The following is a 24,619-nucleotide window of genomic DNA, read 5'->3' as shown; positions in this document are numbered from 1 at the left end:
AGTGGGGGGCAGGGTTCGCCATCACCTCCTCCACTGGTGCACCGTCACATCGGACAGGTGGGTTCTGCAAATCATCCGAAGGGGCTACTCCCTCCCCTTCGAGGGGCCCCCTCCAGCCATGCCACCGCAGTACCACCGCATGTCAGGGGATCACTTGAGTCTGCTGCGAGAGGAAGTTACGGCCCTCTTGGCCAAGGGGGCCATCGAGAGCGTTCCTGGGCCAGAAGTAGAGTGTGGTTGTTACTCCCACTACTTTCTGGTTCCCAAGAAGGGCAAAGGGGGCCTACGCCCTATCTTGGACCTGCGGAACGTCAACGGCTTCCTCCGGAAGGAGAAGTTCAAGATGCTGACTTTGGCTCAGGTCTTAGCTGCCCTGGACCCGGGAGACTGGATGGTAGTGTTGGACTTGCAGGACGCTTATTTTCACATCCCCGTCCTGCTGGCCCACCGGCGTTACCTGCGGTTCACGGTAGGCCACGAGCACTTTCAGTTTACCGTGCTCCCCTTCGGCCTTACCAGCGCCCCAATGGTGTACACGAAAGTGAAGGCGGTGGTTGCAGCTCATCTGCGCAGGTTAGGGGTTTCAGTCTTCCCCCTACCTCGACGACTGGTTGTTGAAGGCGGGCTCGCCCCAGACAGTCGTCAGCCACCTCCAGACTACGGCTGACCTCCTGCACCTGCTGGGGTTCTCCATCAATGTGCCGAAGTCACACCTGTCTCCCTCTCAGAAGCTCCTCTTCATTGGAGCGGTTCTAGACTTGGCGCAGTTTCGGGTTTATCCTACCGAACAGCGGGTTTGGGATATTCAGGCTCTGATTCTGATCTTTCAGCCGTTATCCAGAGTCTCGGTCAGGTTGACGCTGCGGTTTCTGGGGCTGATGGCCTCCTGCATCCTTCTGGTGCATCACGCCCGGTGGCGGATGCGGGCTCCCCAGTGGGACCTGAAGTTTCAGTGGGCCCAGCATCAGAGCGTCTTCTCCGACCATGTCTTGATCTCTGAGGGCACTGCAAGACAGTTGCAGTGGTGGCTCACGGACCGCGATTGGGTCAGCGATAGATACCTCTCCCTACCCCAACCGGAGCACATAGTTGTGACGGACGCGTCCCTCTAGGGCTGGGGGGCCACATGGGAGAGGCGGAGATCAGAGGCCCTTGGTCTCCGGCGGAGTCCCGGCTCCACATCAAGCTTCAGGAGCTGCGGGCGATCCGGCTTGCAATGAAGGAATTCCTCCCCTCTGTCCGGGGGAGTGTAGTGCAGGTGTTCACAGAGAACACCACCGCCATGTGGTACTGCAACAAACAGGGCGGGGTGGGGTCGTGGACCCTATGCCCAGGAGGCTCTGCGTCTCCGGTAGTGGCTGGAACATCAGGGCATGACCCTGGTGGTGCAACACCTGGCAGGTTCCCTGAACGCCAGGGCGGACAAACTCAGCCGTCGGTGCATGATGAATTACGAATGGCGTCTGAGCTCAGACGTGGCGCAAGGCCACTTTCAGCAGTGGGGAGAGCCTTGGTTAGATCTATTCGCCACAGAAGAGAACGCGCAATGTCATCAGTTCTGCGCGTTGTAATTTCCAAGGCGACACTTGCTCTGAGACGCTTTTCGTCTCGAGTGGAGCTGCGGTCTGTTGTACGCCTTTCCGCCTATACCACTTCTGCCCAGAGTGCTGAAGAAGATCAGACTCGACCCAAGTTATGCTTGTGGCTCCGGTCTGGGCACGAAGATACTGGTATCCCGAGCTACTCAGCATGTCTGTCGATCCCCCGATTCGTCTGCCTCTTCAGGAGGACCTTCTGTCGCAGCAGCAGGGGACGGTCCTCCACCCGAACCTGTCCAGTCTCCACTTACATGCGTGGAGATTGAGTGGCGGCAGTTGAGGCCATTTGATTTGCCTCCTGAAGTCTGTAATGTGATTCGGGCAGCCAGGCGTCCCTCCACAAAATCTGTATACGCCTGCAGGTGGAACAAATTTGTGGCATGGTGCACAGCAAAGGCTGTGGATGCCCTTTCTGCCTCTCTTTCAGAGGTTCTCCTCTTTCTTCTCTCTCTTGCCCAGCAGGGCTCTGCTCTAGGCACTATCAAGGGCTACCTCTCTGCTATTTCCGCCTTCTTAAGGCTCCCTGATCAGCCCTCTTTGTTCAAGTCCCCAGTTGTAAATAGGTTTTTGAAGGGCATCACTCGTATGTTTACTCCTGTTCCTTTCGGGATGCCTCAGTGGGACTTGAACCTTGTTCTGACCTATCTGATGTGCGCTCCTTTCGAGCCACTTCATAACTGTCCTCTTCGTCTCCTTACTCTGAAGACTGCATTCCTGGTTGCCATCACCTCTGCCAGGAGGGTATGTGAGCTCCACACTCTTTCCTCTAAACCTCCCTTCCTTTCTGTCCATCCTGACAAATTGTGTTGGGGATACGACCCTCTTTCCTGCCCAAAGTATTCACAGCCTTCCACATTGGGCAGTTTATCACCTTGCCCACCTTCTTTCCGCCTCCGCATCTCTCGAAAGAGGAAGAAAAGCTCCACCGTCTGGATTCAAAACGTGCACTCTCATTTATTTGGATCGCACATGCCAGTTCTGGGTGGATGACCAACTGTTTATTGGTTATGTTGGCGCTAAGAAAGGTCGGGCGGTGCACAAGCGGACCATCTCTCGGTAGGTCGTGTTGTGCATGAAGGTATGCTACTCCTTGCCTCCTGTTGGGCTGAGGGCCCATTCCAATCGGGCCACGGCGGCTACTACTGCCATGGGTCGGGGAGTTCTCTTGCAGGACATCTGTCAGGCAGCTACGTGGGCCTCGCTGCACACGTTTGCAAGACACTACTGCCTGGACAGCCAAGTCCCGAGAGATGGCTTCTTTGGCCGTTCCGTTCTCCAGGACTTTCTGGTGTGATCATTGGTTCGCAGACACACCACCGGGGTTGGTATTGCTGGGGTATCTATTGTAAGGTAAGGAATCTAATACTAACCTGTTTCTTTCAGATGTACAAGTTACTTAACTTCGGTAACGATATATCTGTAAGAAACAATAGTGAGTATTACACGAAAGTGAATTTTTTTAATTGTATTTAGTTAATTAAAACCTTTACAATATTGTAACATAAAACACATGATTTAAAAAGAGTACAAAGTCTCAAATGGTTAAAAGGAAAGCTTTCTAAGAATCCATATAATTGGTGTGTTTGTGAGAGGTGAGAGGGGGTTCAGTGGATCAGTTTGTTACACTTCACGCATCCGGCTTCATACCGTTAGTATCGTGTTTCTCAGTAATTAGTATTAGCTGCAGTGACTTTTGACAGAATCTTGCAGCTCTACAAGCTGTCTGCAATTGTTGACTGTTCAGTGCTAGCATGACAGCCGAGCGGCATGATCTAATTTTTAAAAAACGGAATGCGTGAAGGAGAAAGTAACGTCTCAGATTTTTCAGAGAGGGACAGATGCACAATATGTGCTACAATGATTCTTCCTTTTGTCCACATAGTCTGCAGTCAGTGGTCGACCATGATTGCTTCCATGCTGGTGTATGTTCTTTTAAGGTGGAAGTGCCCAGCCGTAGATTTAGAAGAGTCTTTTGGGCGGCCGTGGATATATGGTTGACTAAGTAAGGTTGAGGCTCCATTTTCCCATACGTGGCCAACACCGTCCACCCGTGTTTTTTGTTCGCTGTTGCTGCTTTATCTACTAGCCATGATCTTTGCTATGCGGCTCCGTTGGTCACTTTTTTAAAAGCCGCAAAGGTTTGGTTTGTATTCCCTGCCTTTTCCAGATTGAGTTCTGACAGGGCATTCACGCATACTGTGTTCCAGTCATTTTTTGATTTTCTCTGGTGATTCATCTCCATCCAACACAGACCCATGAGCGTGTCTTCTTGAGCTGCTCTTAGTTTCCAACATGTTTTTAAAATAGCCGCGTGTCTGACTTGGTGCTGATTTGTTAGACCAAATTCCAGGCGGATCTGCGATTGGGATACGAACCTCGGGATATGGAAAATATGTTTGAACAGCTCTGACTGTTGCGTGTTCAAGAAGTTTGCATCCTTAGACCTGTACAATTCCGACCTGTAAGTTAGAGATGGTAGAAACTTGGCAGCTATTACCTTCAACAGGTGCGAGTTAGTATTAGATTCCTTACCGCCCCGCGCATCCTCCCCGTTCTGCGAACCGATATCTTAGGGTTAAGGTCATCCCCTTTTAGGGCCCTAGTTTCATGGCACCAGTGTTAGTTTTTATCATGGCTCTGTGTTTCTTGCACGGAAAAGCTATGTATAGGAACTGACATTAGCGCGCGAGGGCGGCGTCTAAGTACTCCGGCGACGTCATGCCGGTGACGGACGTGGAGCCGCAGACGACGCCTACCGACGCGCAAGGGTACTGCTACACAAAAGATCCCAGATCCTGTCTCACTCCTGGGGATATTCTAAGGTAAGGAATCTAATACTAACTACTGTTTCTTACAGATATATCGTTACCAAAGGTAATTAACTTGTGCTTTAACGCCTTTCTGCAGCCCCTGCATGATACAACAGGGACCCCATCCGGAGCCCGTGTCACCCCCGCGAAGATCCTGTCAAGCTGGTCCTTGGCCCTAGGTCTCTGTGACGTGTGGTGGTTTGGAACCCCCGTGGGGAACGATACACCCACACATCGATTGCCGATTGTGTCGAGGGCAGGACGCCATCTTTGGTGTGTGCCGAAGCGCGGTTGGACCGAAGTTAGCGGTCCAGCTGATCGTGGGAGTACGCCATAAAACGGCTGACTGCTCAGGGCTCGTGGCGGTAGAACAGGTAGTGAGTGGCAGGACCTGTTTAACCCGCTGTGGGCTCTGTGGCAGCGTGTGGGCATTATTCTGATCCACTGTGATTATCTGTTTTATTGATTCTGGCATTAGGCAGGCAGCTCCTGCATGATTTCGATGAAGGTGCTGGCTCCTTTTAATTATTTGCTATTTTGCACTGCACTGAGCTTTATTTTAAAAAATAACTTAAACTCTACTCACACTTCCTTCTGTGGTTCCCCCTGCACTGTTCCACCGCGGCTGTCAGTGCCGATTGTGTGGAGGGCAGGGCGCCATCTTTGGTGTGTCACGAAGCGCGGTTGGACTTAAGTCGTGGGAGCACACCATATAACGCACATGTGTTCCCGGGGGCGCAGCGGGCGCACCCAAGGTGCACCAAAGGCAAGCCCGTCTGCGCCCGGGAGTGCATAGCGCCAGCAATGCTGGCCGATTTGGGGCCGGCAGGAGGACCTTAAATCGGGAGGAACTCCTGGCTTTAGATAATACTACCTGCGATGAAGGTAACCAATGGGCGGTCCTGCACAGCCTTTCCAGGACCTGTCACTTCTGTTTTCAAACTAAACAGCCTGATCTCCCACCTCATTCTGCACGAAGGACTAAGATTCGGGCAGCTCTTATTAATGCTCGCTCAATGACTAAACATGCCCTTGACGTTCATGAGCTGCTCCTAGATGAACCGCTTTATCTATTATTCATCCCCGAAACCTGGCTTAACGACTCGTGTGCACCGGTGGTGGAACTAGCTATCCCGCGGGGTTTTAAAATTGACAGAGGCGATCGCAAGACTGGGAGAGGGGGAGGCGTTGCAGTGGTGTTCAGGGACACATGGTCACTCACCAGTGAGACATTCGAAGAGAGGAAGGCGAGGACTTGGAGTTCTTGCTGGTCATGTCCCTGCAGTTTACGCTGGGCGGCCCTCTGGTGTACCTCCCCCCTGGCCCTCCCGGTGTTTTCTAAAATCTCTTGACGCGATCACCTCGCTGGCGCTTCGTTTTTCTAAGTTTTTGCTGTTAGGAGATTTCAACATCACCTGGACAGCCCGGAAGCCCCAGGGGCCAGGGATCTGCTGGATGCATGGAATCTTGCTCATCTGACCCAATGGGTCAAGGGGGCCACGCATAAAGGCGGTCATCTGATTGACATAGTTTGCTCCAACTTTGATCTTTCTGGTTCGGAATCCACGCCAGTCACGTGGTCCGATCATTTTCTGATCCGGTTCGCTTAGGATATTGGAAAACCACCCCTCACCCCCCCATTGTTAACGTCCCCTCTGCCCCCGAAGATTAGTATCCTGGCCCTGTCCAAAGCACTGTCATCAACCCGCCCGGCAGCAGCCACAGATCTGGAAGGAGCAGTGGAGAGCTTCTCTGCCTGGATCAGCCAAGGGGTTAATTCTTTATCTATGCCCCCCTCCAGATGCAGACCTCGTGATATCCCCTCTAAACCTTGGTTCACTGATTCCCTCAAAGAACTCAAGCTAGGGTGCAAGAAATTTGAGCGGCGCTAGCGACATGAGTACTGCCCTCTAGCCAAGGCGGCTCTCCGAGCAGCCCAGAGGGACTATTATGCAGCCATTAAGAAAGCTAAAGGCGATTTTTTTCGCAGAGAGAATTGCCAAAGCTAATAACAGCAAAGACATTTTCTCTATTATTCGTAGCATTCTGTCCCCGCGCGCAGAACAAACAAGCCCTCCTATCTGATCACAATGGTGTGAAGATCTCTCTACCTTTTTTATTGATAAGATCCAAGACAGCCTAGGGACTGCCTCCCGAGAGCAGAGGACACACTTTTTTCCATCTCTCCCCTGCTCCAGAGCACCTACCCAGCTTCTAACACAGTTCAGACCTGCTGAGGGGCGGGATGTTTTAGCCATCCTCAAATCCATGAAATCAGGATCCCCCTCGGACCCCTCAGACCCCTGTCCGGCCAGGTTCCTGGGCGGGTTGCCCGAGGCAGTACATCTTGAGGCTGTATCGATTATCAACTGCTCGCTTCAGTCAGGCACCGTCCCCCAGCAATGGAAGCAAGCCAAACTCCTCCAGCTCCTTAAGAAGCCTTCTGCTGATCCTTCCATCTCCTCTAACTATCGCCCGATTTCTCTCTTACCGGCCATGGCTAAGGTCTGACAAAAGGTGGTCTTTCGTCAGCTGGATAAGTTTATTGAGTCTTCGGGGGCCCTCCACCCTGCGCAATCAGGGTTTAGGGCATCCTACAGCACTGAGACAGCGCTGGTTGAGATAACCGATGCTAACGGAGTGCCTGTACGCAGGCGGCAGGGCAGCTCTGATTTTATTAGACCTCAATGCCGCCTTCGACACGGTGCCCCACCAGCAACTCCTCGCCCAATTGTCTGCCATCGGCATTGCGGGCCTTGCTTGGGATTGGGTTAAGTCCTTTCTTGATGACCGTACCCAGCAGGTGTGGATGCCACCTTTTTCATCATCTGTAAGGAAACTGTCCACGGGGGTTCCGCAGAGGTCCACACTTAGCCCCTTGCTCTTCAATATTTACTTGACACCTCTGATTTTCCTGGCGGAGGAGCTGGGTGCTAAAATAATGGCCTACGCCGATGACACTGCTCCTATTCACATGGAAGGACTCTGATCTACACACTGACATTGCTCATAAGTGCCTTTTCATCAGTGTTCTCCTGGTTGGCTCATGCTAGACTCAAATGCAATGAAGACAAGTCCAAGGTGCTCCTTCATGGCCAGTTTCCTCCTGCCTTTAGAGAGACGCTATGGCCCCCTGATTTTCTGTGCCCTAATTCAGAGGGCCAAAAAACAACTAAGGGTTGGCTCTGATCAGCAAGGCTGAGCCATAACAGTAACTAACAAGAGAGAATTGCCAATACTGATGAACAAAAAATTCATGTATTTTTTAGGTACAGTACTTGAAGCAAAATTCAAGACCAATAGCTAATTAATAACTTTTATTATTCTTTAGAGTTTTATCAACACAACAAATCATATATTTAACGATTGCATATTCCAAAAAACACACAAATAACCATATAAAACAGGGGGTCGATATTCAGGAATCATTCAACATATCACACATATCTCAGACATACACAGTACAACCATTCAAGGGAGGGAAAAGGATACAATTGCTGAGAGCAATACAAAAAAGTTTTTCAATATTTACAAAATAGCACAAGGTGAAACCAGAAAGAAAATTGAGAAAACGAAAAGAAGCCAGGGTCTGCGAGGCACTTAACAACCAGGTTGATTAATAATTAATCTGATAAACAGTACATTCCTATGGAAAAAAATTTTATGTTTTAAATAACATAGAATTTTTTCCATAGGAATGTACTGTTTATCAGATTAATTATTAATCAACCTGGTTGTTAAGTGCCTCGCAGACCCTGGCTTCTTTTTGTTTTCTCAATTTTCTTTCTGGTTTCACCTTGTGCTATTTTGTAAATATTGAAAAACTTTTTTGTATTGCTCTCAGCAATTGTATCCTTTTCCCTCCCTTGAATGGTTGTACTGTGTATGTCTGAGATATGTGTGATATGTTGAATGATTCCTGAATATCGACCCCCTGTTTTATATGGTTATTTGTGTGTTTTTTGGAATATGCAATCGTTAAATATATGATTTGTTGTGTTGATAAAACTCTAAAGAATAATAAAAGTTATTAATTAGCTATTGGTCTTGAATTTTGCTTCAAGTACTGTACCTAAAAAATACATGAATTTTTTGTTCATCAGTATTGGCAATTCTCTCTTGTTAGTTACTAATTCAGAGGGCGGCCCTGCTAAGAATCTGGTTTGGGGGAAGATCTTTGTTTCCACGACCAAATCAAAAAACTTACAGGAGTCTGCTTTGGCTCTTTTAAAGCCCTGAGGCGATTCTTTCCTTTGCTGCCACGCAATGCTAGGGAAATGGTTGCCCGGGTGCTTATCCTCTCCCGCCTAGACTATGCCAACGCTCTTTACATCGGTCTACCGGGCTATCTCTTAAAAAACTTCAGGTTATACAGAATGCCGTGGCCAGACTCCTGTTTAATATCTCAAGGAGCGTGAGCGTCCGGCAACAGCTACGCGACCTTCACTGGCTTCCCGTGGCCCAGCGTGTGCATTTTAAAGCATTGACCATAAACAACAAAGCACTCATGGCTCTGGCCAGGCTTATACCTGAACGCGTTTCGCATTCTATTCACCCAGGCGATCTCTGCGCTCATCCCTCCAATGTCGGCTGTTGGTCCCTAGGTTCCGTCGGTCGTGGATGGGTGGTCAGTCTTTAGCGGTCAAAGCAGCTGTGATGTGGAATGCTCTTCCGGCTGACCTCCAGCATACTGGGGATCCCCATATCTTCAAAAACCTCTTAAAACTTTCCTGTTTAAACAGCTGCCTTAGTATTTCTGCTCACACATGCAACGGCCCAGGGCATGTGTCACGCACCAGGACAATCCAGAGTATTAGTGAGCGATATAAATTCCTTTATAACATAACACATCAGCAGCTCATCATACTCACTCCCGAATTGACCTCCTGATGCCGGCCACAGACTGCCAGCTGGTTTCTGGGGCCACGATACCGCCCAGGGGGATCTCAGATCACTCTCCCATCTCCCTCCGTCTCGGGTTCCCTCCGACGGGTCCACGAGCGTCTTGGCGGCTAAATGTCTGGTTCTTGCCAGACTCTCAGACAGTGGAGTCACTTGGTCAGGAGTTGCATCACTTTTTCCCCACCACTACGGGCTCTGTTCCCTCTCTGGGGACGCTGTGGGAGGCTAGCAAGGCAGTTATCCGGGGGTTGGCCAGGGGACTAGTCCAGACGAAAAGGTCGGAGCAGACTGCCCAGCTTGTCCAGCTGGAATCCCGGGCAGCACAGCTGGAAGCAGCTCAACTCACTAGCGACCCAGGGGATTCCTCCTGACAACTAGCAGCAGTACGCAAGGAGATCCGTCTGATCTCGTTGGAATCCACTAAGATGCTTTGGCATTCGTCGGTTGCCCGTATTTATGGGTGGGGTGACAAGAATGGCAAGCTCCTCCACAACCGTGTGTCCTATCTTAAAGTTAACCGTATTATTCCTGAGGTCTGCTCGAACACCGGGGCCCTCCAAGTGACGTCCTCAGCCATCGCACAAACCTTTGCTGCTTACTAAGCGACCCTCTACAACGCTCGTCCCCCGGGCGCTTCTCTGGCTGACTTGCTGGACGGGACTAGTACCCGACTGCCGTGTCTCTCTCAAGAGACTGCAGAAGCTCTGGACCTCCCCTTCACCCTGGAGGAAATCCAGGACGCTATCTCGCTCTTATACTCCGGTAAAGCGCCTGGTCCTGATGGGTACCCTCAAGAGTACTATGCGACCTTTCGGGATATTTTGGCCCCCCATTTGGTGGACCTTTTCCACTATGTGGCAGAGACAGGAACATTCCCGCCCGAGTCTGATGTTACCACGATAGTGGTTATTCCAAAGACGTAACCGCCCTCCCTGAACTGTGCGGACTACCGCCTGATCTCACTGATCAACATGAAGATCAAGATCTTCGCCACTGTCTTGGCTCAGAGACTCCAACCCCTCCTGCAAGACTTGCTGCACCCCGACCAGTGCGGGTTCCTGCCTGCCAGGGGCACTTGCCACTGCATTCGTCGTCTCCACCTGGCTCTGACCCACCGTGGTCGCCTAACCCCATACTTGGCACTGCTTTTCATAGATTTTGAGAAGCCCTTCGATACGGTGAATTGGGATTATCTGCAGGATGTGCTGGACAGAATGGGTTCCGGTCCCTCGTTCCGCCATCTGATCAGAGTTCTATACACCAATCCAAGAGCCCGAGTACTCATTAATGGGGAGCTGTCTGAGGCAATCCTGATCCGGAGGGGTACGCCTCAGGAGTGTCCGCTCTCACCCTTCTTATTCGCGCTGCCGATAGAAGCCCTGGCGGCCTGGGCCTCGAGCCAGGTTGATAAGATAGCCCTATATGCCGACGACGTTCTACTCTATTTGGCAGACACTGATAGCTCTGGCCCCAGGTTCCTGTCGGCTCTTTCCGCTTTTGAGCGGATCTCTGGACTCCGCCTCAATCCGGTGAAGTCAACTTTGGTCCGCCTACATCCCTCCAGAGACTGCTACGACTGGCAGTCGGACATCCCCCTTAGGAGACACTCTGTCAAATATCTTGGCGTTAGGGTAGCTCCTCTGCCAGAACTCGAATGGGCCTTAAACGTTACACCTTTGGTCGTCCGGATGAAGGCGGATCTCAAGAGGTGGCAGACTTTCCCCCTTAACCCCTGGGCAGGAGTGCACTCTTCAAAATGATGGTCCTCCCCCGTTTCCTTTACATACTGCAAAACATTACTATCCACCTCCCGGGTAGTTGGTTCCGCGAGCTTGACTGTGTCCTCACCCGGTTTCTTTGGGGAGGGGGGAGACAACGTTTATCTCTGGCGCAGTGTCGTGTTCCCCCCTTTGATGGAGGTATGGGGGTAACCAATCTCCACCTCTACTACCTGGCCACGAAACTCATTGTCATCCACGATTGGTATGCGGGCGGCTGGTCCGACCCTGCATACTGCCTGGAACTCAGGACGTCGAGCTTCACGCAGATCCAGGCGTTTTTATACAGTAGCCCAGTGCCACAGGCCATGTCCTCGGTCACCAGGACGGTGTTTCTGGCCTGGCGCACAGCCCTACGCCACATGAGGTGGGACCGGAAACTCACTCGGCAGACGCCACTTTGGCACGGGTCCTGGATGCAGGAGGTCTCGTCCCTGCAGGAGTTCCGACAGTGGGAACTCATCGGAGTTTCAGTGCTCGGAGATGTTTGGGTGGGGGACCACATCCGCTCCTTTGCGGACCTGCAGCAGCGCCATGCCGTTCCACACTCCCAACTCTATAAGTACCTACAACTCAGACACGCCCTTCATACACATGTCTCACCCCCTGTCTCCCTTCCAGAGTTCAGCCCGCTGGAGGCTCAGGTGATGATGTGAAATCTAAGGGGGGGGGGGTGTCCCGTATTTACCGGTCCCTGGTGAACAATTGTCCCGCTTCCCTAGATCGGCGCAGGGCTCGATGGGAGGGTTGGCTGGGCTCCCTAGAAGAGGCGGACTGGAGGGATGCCCTTATGGCGCCCAAAACCTTGACCACATCCTCCAAGTTGCGCCTGGTTCAACTTTATTACCTACACGCGGTATATCTCACCCTGTCACGTCTTTTCCAGGCCCGGATGAAATCCTCTCCAGCATGTACACGATGTGCCTCCGCCCCAGCTGATTTTTATCACATGGTATGGTGCTGTCCGGCTTTGGTGCCGTTTTGGGGGGGTGGGGTGGGGTGGGGTGTTTGACGGCTTGGATGGCTCTAGGGTGGACAAGTGCCTGTTGGGGACAGCTGTGGCGGTGGCCAAGAGAGACATAGCGGCGCACTGGTCCCAGGCTAAGGCGTCTACTATACAAGGTTGGAGGAGAGGAGTGGACTGGTGTGGGATCCAGGAGGAAGCCCTATTCGAAGCCTGGGGTGCCCGGACTTATTCAGTAAAGGGGGGGGGGGGGGGGAATGGTTTAATATGCTACCACCTGAATGATCTGCCTTTATTTTATTTCATGTACAATTGTACTTAATGTATGGACTGCTGTACTACACCCCGATGGACCGCCCCTTTCAACTGTGTGAATTGTCATGCTTATCCCAATGATTATTGATCTGCAACCAATGAATGTATATGTTGTTATAAATCCAATAAAATTGATTATCCCCCAAAAAAACCACTAAAACCAGATAGCCTACACATACTGTTAAGGGAAGTGGGATCTTAGCCGTTGGTTTAAATGTCAAAGCCGAACTAGCAATTTAAAACTGCTCTGCCAGGCTGCAGTGGCAGGCTGGGAGCCATTTGTACTTTGTCCCACACAGGGTGGTACAACCAGTGCTGTACACCACTGGGTGGCACGGTCTTACATGCCCTGTGTAATTTTGGGGCCATATACTAGGGACTCATAAGTAAGTCCGCTTATGCCAGTTGAGAACAGCCAATTCAACATGCACTTTATGAGGGGTTAGAACACTGGCACTGAGTTCTGGTTAGCACGTCTCAGTGCAATCTCTGAGTCAAAAAATTAGTAGCATCAGTCTTAAACTTTGGGGGTGATCGGGCAAAAAGAGCCATTTCCTTACATGCAAATGATACCAGAGGGGTATAATTTACTGCAATTTTGTAATGGTCTTCTGGCTTTGAGTACGGTAAGAATTATTGACTTCGGCACGTTGATGGAAAACCTTAGCTGGTGCAGGAGGTCCGCCGTTGTCTGGAGGTGGCTGACGACTGTCTGGGATGAGCCCGCCTTCAACAACCAGTCGTCGAGGTAGGGAAAGACTGAAACCCCTAACCTGCGCAGATGAACTACGACCACCGCCATCACTTTCGTGAACACCTGGGGGGCGCTGGTAAGGCCGAATGGGAACACATTAAACTGAAAGGGCTCATGGCCTACCGCAGGTAGCGCCGGTGGGCTGGCAGGATGAGGGATGTGGAAATGAGCATCCTGCAAGTCCAACGCTACCATCCAGTCTCCTAAGACCTGAGCCAATGTCAGCATTTTGAACTTCTCCTTCCGGAGGAAGCCGTTGACGTTCCATAGGTCCAAGATAGGGCGCAGGCCCCCTTTGCCCTTCTTGGGTACCAGAAAGTAGTGGGAGTAACAACCGTCTCAAACTCAGGGACGAGAACACCTTCTTACCAAATTGTTCGTACCTCTTGGATTCCCGATCGGGCGGAGCCGTCGGGAATGCGGTCTGGGATGTAGAGGCCTGGATAACCAGGCTCTCGGTGGTGGGGTGGGTGGACAAGAAGCAAGGGTCGCCCGGAGCCAGGCGGTAGCGTCTGGCCACGTTCCTATCCACAGGCTGACCTGTAGTGGGCCTGGACCAAGTGCCCAAAAGAACGTCACACAAGGCCTCATTAAACGGCAGCAGAGGCTCAGCCGAGCTTGCCTCTGGTTTAAGGACCTCAGTGAGGAGGTTAGTCTTCACGGCTGTGACTGGGAGCTCCAGCCTCAAGGCCTTGGCCGCCCGTGTCAACACTACACTGTAGGCAGCCACCTCCTCCGTAGCCACGGTTGGAGGGGAGACAAAACCAGTGTCTGGCGAAGTGTCTAGTCCACTGGCATCCCCAAGCTCACATGTCCAGTCCTGCTCAGACTGGCACTCCTGTGCCAGAGGGTCCACAGACCCCTCCCAATCTCCCTCGTCACCCATCACCTGAAATTCAGGTTCAAAGGATGGGGCCGGTTCGTGGAAATAAAAAATCTCCATACGACGTCGAGAGCGGCGCCGCTCCCGCGCCGGAACCGAATCGAGGGCTGGATCGGGGACGGCATTGCCTTTAGGCGGCGCCGGGGGTGACACTCTAGGGGCCGGCGTCGGTGAGGTCGTGCGGTCGACCAGTAACGACCCGGATCTGGAAACGGATCCAGTGGGGGCCTGCGATGCCGGGACTGAAGTTGCCGGCGGCGTCGGAGCCGAAGCACCCGACCCGCTAGGCCCCCCAGCCGGGATCGCTGGGCCCGAAGGCGCCACGGAGCCCGGTGGAGGAGGGAGGGACCTCATGGCCATGAGGTACCTCTCGACCTACTCAGGCGTTGCATCGTGCCCAGGGACCGGAAGGTGTGGGCCAGGCTGTGGCGCCCGCGACTCCGTCAGAGCCGCGTGGGTGGTGTCAGCCGAACCCCCGGTCGCGTCGCGGTGGGTCGGAAGAGAGATGACGCCTTTCCGACCTCTCATGCCTCTTGCCTGAGGATCTTGATCCCGAAGACCGATGTCGACTCTCGGAGCTACGAGGGCTCCGACCCCGCGACCGGTCCCTCGACCTCCTGTGGGACCGGGACTTTGAACGGCGCGGGCCGACTGACTGATCTCAAGTCGCTTGCGGGACCGCTCCCGCCTAGCCTTAGATGCCAGGGCCCGGCAGTCGGAGCAGGTTCGGTCGTCGTGGTCGAGGCCTAAGCACTGAAGACACCGGCGATAGCGGTCGGTAACCGACATCATTCGGTTACACTTGGAGCAGGGTTTGAACCCGGGCATCCCTACCGGCACCGTAGGAGTCGAACGACTCGAGAAAAACCAGATCAAAAGATCAAAAAGGTTTAGTCAAAAAGTGACTACGGGGTAGAGCTTCTCCGAATCTGCGCTAGCTGGCGCGGAAAAAAGAAGAACTGACGTCCGCGCGCGAGGGCGGCGTCTAAGTACTCCAGCGACATCATTCCAGCGCGAACGACGACGCGGAGCCATGGACGACGCCTTCCGACGCGCAGGTGTATTGCTACGCAAAAGTTTCCGGATCCAGTCTGATGCCTGGGGATATTCTAAGGTAAGGAATCTATCACTAACTAACGTCTCTTACAGATATATCGTTACACAAGTAGTAACTTGTGCATTGGGTGTCCAGAACAATCAACTTGTCCTGTTAATTGACCTTTTCTTAGAAAGGTTTCAAGTTTGTAGTCTTTGAAGGGTCTAATCTTCAGAGGTAACAAGTGATTATCAGCGTATTAAGGAAGATGTTTGTTACTTTGAGTATTGTGCTTAGTGGCTCAATGCATTAGTTAAATAGGTAGGGTGAGAAAAGAGACCATGGAGGAACACCACAGTTTAGGGGTAGTGCCGAGGATCTGGTGGAATTAATTGGAACGAATATCAGACATTGCTTTCTAGTGTCAATAATGTAATGGAGGTGAACATGTTAAGTAGAGTTGTGGTCAGTGGGGTGGACCACTGCAGAGAGACTGAGTAAAATACACCACCCATGAACTGTTTCACAGCCAGTGAAATATGTTCCTATCTGTGCTTCACTCCATCACATATCTGTGGAAATTGTGAGACACCACAGTTTAGGGGGAGTGCTGAAGATCTGGTGGAATACATTGGAACCAATACCAAACATTGGTTTCTAGTGCCATGATGGAGGCGAGAATGTGAAGTAGAGTTGTGGTCAGTAGGTTAGAACACTGCAGAGAGACTGAGTAAAATTAACTAGCCATGAAAAGTTTCACAGCCCTTTAAATTCGTTCAGGTCTATGCTGAACTCCATCACATATCTGTGGCTTACTTGGCTGTGCTTACCAAATGTATTCAGAAAGTAGTTCTAGAATGGAGGACCTTTTTACAACAACCAGTGGCATAGTGGTACTTGGTTTCTTTACTCGGGTATGCTCAGCAGCCTCCACAGAATGTTTTTGACCTACATACTGTCCTTGAATACAGTGTGACTCTCGTGAAGCAAATAGTTAAGATGCACAGCTTTGGCAAACTCATGGGAGAGCAACTGTATCATGATACTCCCATCTACAGAAATGTTTTCTCATTTCGCTCCTATACCAAGTGAGTCCTGATAAAGCGTCAATATATTTGTGACCAACTAGCCCATGAGTTGGAAATTAAACTCCAATGTCTATCGCACCATTTTTCAGCTTCCCCTTCTCTCTGACCTATTTATCCTTTTGAGCAGTATGATGATGCCTTGCTGAGGAACACCTGAACTTCCCAGTCCATCTGGCCCATTATTGTAAAACAGAACAACTATTTTTTCATCATTATGAAAACCACCAACCCCCATTTGGCCTCCCATTTAGTTGACTGCCTTGCACCTCAGCATGTGCTTTTTAGGTTTCGACCTGGCAAGGGGCAAAGCCCCTCCCAGATCGAAAACTATTGTCTACAGTAGGGATGTTTGGACCGCCTCTGTCTATCATTGGCTAGCTCCATAAATGGTGGCTAGCCATTGGGAGACAGAGGCTGTCAATCGCGCTTTCTCCAGAAAACGCGATTCGGGGGCGTTTCTGGTGCTTTTTTTAAGCCCCGCCCCTTTGTCCCGGGCCGCGCTGCGATTGGCTGCCGGCCCGGGACACCCCTGTGACGTCATTCCCGGGCCGCGCTGTGATTGGCTGCCGGCCCGGGACACCCCCGTGACGTCAGCCAATCACAGCGCGGCCCGGGACCTGACTTGTTTTTGCCTGAGCCTACCAGTCAGGTTTGGGCTTATTTTACTGTCAACATAAAGCATTCCGAGACATAGGTAGAGGGTGCAGCCATCTTGGAGTGTTAGTATTTTCTGGGCTTAATATAGAGAATTGAATTACATGCGACGTCTCTCTTCCGAATCAGTTTGTAAATGAATGGAACGTTACCCTAAATGAATTTATGATGAATAATGTACGTGTTTTCAGCAAGCCGCTGCATGCGAAATCTCAATACTTTTTACAGCTGCTGTGCTAATCTAGTAGCATAGTGGTCGACGTGTTTCACTTTTTAAAAGTAGCACAGAAAATTCTTCAATACTCTTTTCCCCTATTGGAATAGTGAAAGCTGTCTGTTCACCACCAACTTCTGCTCGTAGTGGAACTATTCTGAGTTCCATGTTTCCGGCCGGACCGGATATGCACAACTCCACGCCAGAGTCTCTCCATTGCTTCACATGTGGGTTTCTGTTTCTGAAGGATGGGAGTGCAGCAGAACGAAAACGTGCTGCAGAAGTGCCTAAGGTAGCCAGTCCCCGACCCGAGAGGTTCCTAAGGTGAGACCTAAAAGCAGTACTTATAACATATTTCATGTTTACAGTTCCATCAGTCAAAGTGCTGGTTAGGAGCCTATGTGTAGCACAACCAAGCATTTGCAGTGCAGTCGGTCTCTCTTCCGAATCTGTTTGTAAATGAATGGAAAGTTACCCTAAATGAATTTATGATGAATAATGTACGTGTTTTCAGCAAGCCGCTGCATGCGAAATCTCGATACTTTTTACCGCTGCTGTGCTAATCTAGTAGCATAGTGGTCGACGTGTTTCACTTTTTAAAAGTAGCACAGAAAATTCTTTAATACTCTTTTCCCTGCCGAAATGTTCCTTAAAAAGGAAGCGTTTTTCTCAGAATAAAAAGCATCAAATGATTATTAACGCTCTCTGCACCCCACCCCCTAGCCCTGCTCCGGCCGAGGTGTCCTAGAGTTTGGCGGCATTAATATCTGGAGTGCGCGGCGCACTCGGCTGCTCTTCATTAATTAGCCTCCCTGCAGCCTGTCATTAATCATATTTCCATCCTCCGGGGTCACTAGGGGTCCCTGCAGTAACAAATTGCAGTAATTAATAACACACAAAAGGCTCTTTTAACAAATAAATGAGGTGTGAAAGGTGATTCCATGGAACACGCCCCCTGATGATCTTTAATCACACACCTCCCTATCCCGCTCACACAATGGGCGCAGTATCAGCAACGAAAACCAATTGTGTATCTTCTTTTCTGAACCAGGATTTTTAGGTCTTGTGGCGATTACAGCGCAACCTGTAGACTAACGATTATGTTTTTTTGTTTTGTTTTAAGTTTCTCTGGTTTGTAACCGAGTCCAGTGCATCAAAAACGAATTAAAGTGGTACCCAGGGCAGCATAGTGGGGCCTGAGGCCCTGGATAATTAAACCAATTAAAACCATCTCCCTCCCTCGCCAACCAAAAATAGCACCTTTAATGTCGCAACACTAAACTTGTCAAGAAATTTCTTTCGAGCAAAAGGCCAACACTGCTTTGTCGTATTGTATTGCATGCGTGTGAATGAAATATGAAGAAGGTGGGAGCTGCTGCTGTACTGTGCTCAGAGTGCCATCTTCAACACTACCTGAGCTGTGGAAGTGTGCACCACCGCTTGCAGCTCTGGATTGCTCGAGGACCAGTCCCAAAAGCAAGGTACACTTCGTTGTGTGCATGTGAAATTATTCTATTAGCTGTGCACGCATGTGGTTGAATATTCAGAATATGCCTATACAAATAGGGTTGGAATTGTGGATGGACGGACTTGTATAGGGCAGTGAAGAGTGGTGTAGTGGTTGTGGTTGATTGTCAGCTGAACCCCTTCACCGCAGTGATAGTTTGAAACATGGAGGTCAGTGGTTTTGCTTGGCTATTTTCTTGAAACTAAAAGAAGATTAACAGTGTGCGTTGGATCCAAAATATTTAATTCTAGCCCCTCATTCTCATGTGCGTATGGCAGGGGCAGCACATGGAATGCTTTGCGATATTATGTGCACATCCCTCACGTCAGCACATAGGTAGAGTTCAGCTCACTGACACGATATGCACATGATAGGTAGACTGTGATCCTTCAAACGCCTTCATCTGGCCTGCATGAAGTCAATCCATGGCAAGACGGGGATAATAGGGAAGGGGAGCAATTAGGGTGTGAATTTGATAGTTCTGTGTGCTCTGAAACAGTAGGACTAGCCAGTTGAATTTACAAAGCCAGTAGATCTGGGATTGGCTGCCATCCTAGTGGCTTTTGCAATGCTTTTTTGTCGAGTTGGCAGACTCAGCTGAGAGGCCAACAACTGAATGGGTGCGCGCGAAGAGTCAGTTAGCCTGTACTTTTGCCACTACACCAATTCAAAGTTTACATTTTTTTTGGGATGCAATGCATTGTCATATACAATGCCAAAAACTCAAACTTTAATGCTGCGAAACCTATTGCATTGTAAATGCTTGTTCCTTTTTTTCCCCCTTGCATTCACAGTTGTTGGTGAGTCGCTACTTCGTGAGGACTTCAGGCTCAATATAGCATGCAAGTGGCATGTTGCTTTCATCCAGTGAACTAGCATAGACTTGCTGTGTTAATGCTTTACTGTCCTTGCTTGTGGTCTTCATCTTCTTTTTTCCAGTTAATCTGAAGCCGTAGAGTGCTACCACTACCTGGTATGTGTGCTACAGCTATCTACTACACAAGGTAGTACATGCAGGAACTCCGACACTTTCAAGAAAACAGGGTTTGGTTTTAATGAGTGTTATGATCTGGATCTCAGCATCTACCTCCTATTGTCTTGAGAAGGTCCAGGAAAGTAAATTCACAACCACTACTCGGGCAGGTTTCCCTAGTTCTCTGTAAAAGTGGCAGCAGAGATCCTGACGCACAACATAATCTTGATGGACAAAACATGGTCCTACCACCTGGCAGATTCCAAACCTTGTGCTTCTTTCATCTCAGTGCCTTATCCATGGTCTTTTCAGGGACCCTGATGGAAAACCTTAGCTGGTGCAGGAGGTCCGCCGTTGTCTGGAGGTGGCTGACGACTGTCTGGGATGAGCCCGCCTTCAACAACCAGTCGTCAAGGTAGGGAAAGACTGAAACCCCTAACCTGCGCAGATGAACTACGACCACCGCCATCACTTTCGTGAACACCTGGGGGGCGCTGGTAAGGCCGAATGGGAACACATTAAACTGAAAGGGCTCATGGCCTACCGCAGGTAGCGCCGGTGGGCTGGCAGGATGGGGGATGTGGAAATGAGCATCCTGCAAGTCCAACGCTACCATCCAGTCTCCTAAGACCTGAGCCAATGTCAGCATTTTGAACTTCTCCTTCCGGAGGAAGCCGTTGACGTTCCATAGGTCCAAGATAGGGCGCAGGCCCCCTTTGCCCTTCTTGGGTACCAGAAAGTAGTGGGAGTAACAACCGTCTCAAACTCAGGGACGAGAACACCTTCTTACCAAATTGTTCGTACCTCTTGGATTCCCGATCGGGCGGAGCCGTCGGGAATGCGGTCTGGGATGTAGAGGCCTGGATAACCAGGCTCTCGGTGGTGGGGTGGGTGGACAAGAAGCAAGGGTCGCCCGGAGCCAGGCGGTAGCGTCTGGCCACGTTCCTATCCACAGGCTGACCTGTAGCGGGCCTGGACCAAGTGCCCAAAAGAACGTCACACAAGGCCTCATTAAACGGCAGCAGAGGCTCAGCCGAGCTTGCCTCTGGTTTAAGGACCTCAGTGAGGAGGTTAGTCTTCACGGCTGTGACTGGGAGCTCCAGGCTCAAGGCCTTGGCCGCCCGTGTCAACACTACACTGTAGGCAGCCACCTCCTCCGTAGCCACGGTTGGAGGGGAGACAAAACCAGTGTCTGGCGAAGTGTCTAGTCCACTGGCATCCCCAAGCTCACATGTCCAGTCCTGCTCAGACTGGCACTCCTGTGCCAGAGGGTCCACAGACCCCTCCCAATCTCCCTTGTCACCCATCACCTGAAATTCAGGTTCAAAGGATGGGGCCGGTTCGTGGAAATAAAAAATCTCCATACGACGTCGAGAGCGGCGCCGCTCCCGCGCCGGAACCGAATCGAGGGCTGGATCGGGGACGGCATTGCCTTTAGGCGGCGCCGGGGGTGACACTCTAGGGGCCGGCGTCGGTGAGGTCGTGCGGTCGACCAGTAACGACCCGGATCTGGAAACGGATCCAGTGGGGGCCTGCGATGCCGGGACTGAAGTTGCCGGCGGCGTCGGAGCCGAAGCACCCGACCCGCTAGGCCCCCCAGCCGGGATCGCTGGGCCCGAAGGCGCCACGGAGCCCGGTGGAGGAGGGAGGGACCTCATGGCCATGAGGTACCTCTCGACCTACTCAGGCGTTGCATCGTGCCCAGGGACCGGAAGGTGTGGGCCAGGCTGTGGCGCCCGCGACTCCGTCAGAGCCGCGTGGGTGGTGTCAGCCGAACCCCCGGTCGCGTCGCGGTGAGTCGGAAGAGAGATGACGCCTTTCCGACCTCTCATGCCTCTTGCCTGAGGATCTTGATCCCGAAGACCGATGTCGACTCTCGGAGCTACGAGGGCTCCGACCCCGCGACCGGTCCCTCGACCTCCTGTGGGACCGGGACTTTGAACGGCGCGGGCCGACTGACTGATCTCAAGTCGCTTGCGGGACCGCTCCCGCCTAGCCTTAGATGCCAGGGCCCGGCAGTCGGAGCAGGTTCGGTCGTCGTGGTCGAGGCCTAAGCACTGAAGACACCGGCGATAGCGGTCGGTAACCGACATCATTCGGTTACACTTGGAGCAGGGTTTGAACCCGGGCATCCCTACCGGCACCGTAGGAGTCGAACGACTCGAGAAAAACCAGATCAAAAGATCAAAAAGGTTTAGTCAAAAAGTGACTACGGGGTAGAGCTTCTCCGAATCTGCGCTAGCTGGTGCGGAAAAAAGAACTGACGTCAGCGCGCGAGGGCGGCGTCTAAGTACTCCAGCGACATCATTCCAGCGCTAACGACGACGCGGAGCCATGGACGACGCCTTCCGACGCGCAGGTGTATTGCTACGCAAAAGTTTCCGGTTCCAGTCTGATGCCTGGGGATATTCTAAGGTAAGGAATCTATCACTAACTAACGTCTCTTACAGATATATCATTACACAAGTAGTAACTTGTGCATTGGGTGTCCAGAACAATCAACTTGTCCTGTTAATTGACCTTTTCTTAGAAAGGTTTCAAGTTTGTAGTCTTTGAAGGGTCTAATCTTCAGAGGTAACAAGTGATTATCAGCGTATTAATGAAGATGTTTGTTACTTTGAGTATTGTGCTTAGTGGCTCAATGCATTAGTTAAATAGGTAGGGTGAGAAAAGAGACCATGGAGGAACACCACAGTTTAGGGGTAGTGCCGAGGATCTGGTGGAATTAATTGGAACGAATATCAGACATTGCTTTCTAGTGTCAATAATGTAATGGAGGTGAACATGTTAAGTAGAGTTGTGGTCAGTGGGGTGGACCACTGCAGAGAGACTGAGTAAAATACACCACCCATGAACTGTTTCACAGCCAGTGAAATATGTTCCTATCTGTGCTTCACTCCATCACATATCTGCGGAAATTGTGAGACACCACAGTTTAGGGGGAGTGCTGAAGATCTGGTGGAATACATTGGAACCAATACCAAACATTGGTTTCTAGTGCCATGATGGAGGCGAGAATGTGAAGTAGAGTTGTGGTCAGTAGGTTGGAACACTGCAGAGAGACTGAGTAAAATTAACTAGCCATGAAAAGTTTCACAGCCCTTTAAATTCGTTCAGGTCTATGCTGAACTCCATCACATATCTGTGGCTTACTTGGCTGTGCTTACCAAATGTATTCAGAAAGTAGTTCTAGAATGGAGGACCTTTTTACAACAACCAGTGGCATAGTGGTACTTGGTTTCTTTACTCGGGTATGCTCAGCAGCCTCCACAGAATGTTTTTGACCTACATACTGTCCTTGAATACAGTGTGACTCTCGTGAAGCAAATAGTTAAGATGCACAGCTTTGGCAAACTCATGGGAGAGCAACTGTATCATGATACTCCCATCTACAGAAATGTTTTCTCATTTCGCTCCTATACCAAGTGAGTCCTGATAAAGCGTCAATATATTTGTGACCAACTAGCCCATGAGTTGGAAATTAAACTCCAATGTCTATCGCACCATTTTTCAGCTTCCCCTTCTCTCTGACCTATTTATCCTTTTGAGCAGTATGATGATGCCTTGCTGAGGAACACCTGAACTTCCCAGTCCATCTGGCCCATTATTGTAAAACAGAACAACTATTTTTTCATCATTATGAAAACCACCAACCCCCATTTGGCCTCCCATTTAGTTGACTGCCTTGCACCTCAGCATGTGCTTTTTAGGTTTCGACCTGGCGAGGGGCAAAGCCCCTCCCAGATCGAAAACTATTGTCTACAGTAGGGATGTTTGGACCGCCTCTGTCTATCATTGGCTAGCTCCATAAATGGAGGCTAGCCATTGGGAGACAGAGGCTGTCAATCGCGCTTTCTCCAGAAAACGCGATTCGGGGGCGTTTCTGGTGCTTTTTTTAAGCCCCGCCCCTTTGTCCCGGGCCGCGCTGCGATTGGCTGCCGGCCCGGGACACCCCCGTGACGTCATTCCCGGGCCGCGCTGTGATTGGCTGCTGGCCCGGGACACCCCCGTGACGTCAGCCAATCACAGCGCGGCCCGGGACCTGACTTGTTTTTGCCTGAGCCTACCAGTCAGGTTTGGGCTTATTTTACTGTCAACATAAAGCATTCCGAGACATAGGTAGAGGGTGCAGCCATCTTGGAGTGTTAGTATTTTCTGGGCTTAATATAGAGAATTGAATTACATGCGACGTCTCTCTTCCGAATCAGTTTGTAAATGAATGGAACGTTACCCTAAATGAATTTATGATGAATAATGTACGTGTTTTCAGCAAGCCGCTGCATGCGAAATCTCGATACTTTTTACCGCTGCTGTGCTAATCTAGTAGCATAGTGGTCGACGTGTTTCACTTTTTAAAAGTAGCACAGAAAATTCTTCAATACTCTTTTCCCTGCCGAAATGTTCCTTAAAAAGGAAGCGTTTTTCTCAGAATAAAAAGCATCAAATGATTATTAACGCTCTCTGCACCCCACCCCCTAGCCCTGCTCCGGCCGAGGTGTCCTAGAGTTTGGCGGCATTAATATCTGGAGTGCGCGGCGCACTCGGCTGCTCTTCATTAATTAGCCTCCCTGCAGCCTGTCATTAATCATATTTCCATCCTCCGGGGTCACTAGGGGTCCCTGCAGTAACAAATTGCAGTAATTATTAACACACAAAAGGCTCTTTTAACAAATAAATGAGGTGTGAAAGGTGATTCCATGGAACACGCCCCCTGATGATCTTTAATCACACACCTCCCTATCCCGCTCACACAATGGGCGCAGTATCAGCAACGAAAACCAATTGTGTATCTTCTTTTCTGAACCAGGATTTTTAGGTCTTGTGGCGATTACAGCGCAACCTGTAGACTAACGATTATGTTTTTTTGTTTTGTTTTAAGTTTCTCTGGTTTGTAACCGAGTCCAGTGCATCAAAAACGAATTAAAGTGGTACCCAGGGCAGCATAGTGGGGCCTGAGGCCCTGGATAATTAAACCAATTAAAACCATCTCCCTCCCTCGCCAACCAAAAATAGCACCTTTAATGTCGCAACACTAAACTTGTCAAGAAATTTCTTTCGAGCAAAAGGCCAACACTGCTTTGTCGTATTGTATTGCATGCGTGTGAATGAAATATGAAGAAGGTGGGAGCTGCTGCTGTACTGT

The sequence above is a fragment of the Lissotriton vulgaris genome, chromosome 7 (genome assembly GCF_964263255.1).
Source record: "Lissotriton vulgaris chromosome 7, aLisVul1.2, whole genome shotgun sequence".
Classification (NCBI taxonomy): domain Eukaryota; kingdom Metazoa; phylum Chordata; class Amphibia; order Caudata; family Salamandridae; genus Lissotriton; species Lissotriton vulgaris.
The sequence above is the reverse complement of the archived record's forward strand: the minus strand, read 5'-3'. Positions refer to the sequence as shown.